Genomic DNA, 1189 nt, shown 5'->3' on the forward strand with positions numbered 1-1189 from the left:
TGCTGATCTTTGTACTTTGAAGAACTATTCTTGCTGATCTTTGTACTTTGAAGAACTATAATTTTGTTCAAACTAAAACAATTCCATTCAACCAACTGGAAACAGTCAAGTAGAACATCTAAATGAAATGCTATGGAGAAAAATAACAGAGGAAGAAAGTCAATGGAGTTGTATTTTAGGAAATCACTCCATGCATTTAGCTCCTTTTGCTATGCAACTAACTTGATGTTTCATATAAAAAATAAAAAAAACTTGACTTTCAGCATTGATCTCCAGCAGAACAATCTTTACCCAGAAAAGTTTTGTTAAGGTAGCTTAATCCTATCAACATAAACAAAAGGTCGATCATGTTGAATTGATTGATGCTACTCATCACTATACTTGTATCAGATTTGATCCGTTGGTCAAATTAACACACTCAACTCAAGATATAGCACAATCTGGAAGACAGTTTCACAAGAACTCAATCTTTAGTTCTATTAAAAAGAGTAGTTCCATTGATTATTGCCACAATGACGAACTGTTTAAAAATCCAGCCGCAGCAAGCTTTATGTCTGCAGATGAGGGTTCCATCAATTATTGCTGCTTTGACATGCTGAGAACTGGGAACAGTCCAGTGTGAATCCAGTTATTGAAGAGGAAATCATGGCTCCACGACTTGGATTTCCTCATTACTCAGCAAGGATCCAGAATGCCCTCAGTAGACTAAAATTTTGAAGTACCAGCAAACATTACAAATCATTATTTCTACTTCTGGTCCAGAAACATGATATACTTTATAGTTTAAAACTGACAGCAAGCATTCGCAATAAAAAAATAGGACACATTTACACTTGTACTTAGAAAATGGAAGATAAACATTTTAGTTAAACAAATTATTTTATTTTCAGCAACCTATTTTGTCATCACATATATGGAAAAAAAAAAAAAAAACCTTTGTGATATTATAACGATCACGTATTATATCAAGTAGTTTTTGAGTTTTTAACCCCCAGGATCGATGTGATAACTCGGGCAGGTATCTTCTACTATAGCCCTGAGCTGACCAAAGCCTTGTGAATGAATTTGATGGAAAGTGAAAAAAGTCAGTCGTGTGTGTGCGTGTGTGGTGCGCGCGCGTGTGTGCGTGCATGTATGTGTCCCTCTCCACCGCTTGACAACAAATGTAGTTTTGTTGGCGGACGTCAGC

The sequence above is a fragment of the Octopus bimaculoides genome, chromosome 5 (assembly GCF_001194135.2).
Source record: "Octopus bimaculoides isolate UCB-OBI-ISO-001 chromosome 5, ASM119413v2, whole genome shotgun sequence".
In the NCBI taxonomy this organism is placed as follows: domain Eukaryota; kingdom Metazoa; phylum Mollusca; class Cephalopoda; order Octopoda; family Octopodidae; genus Octopus; species Octopus bimaculoides.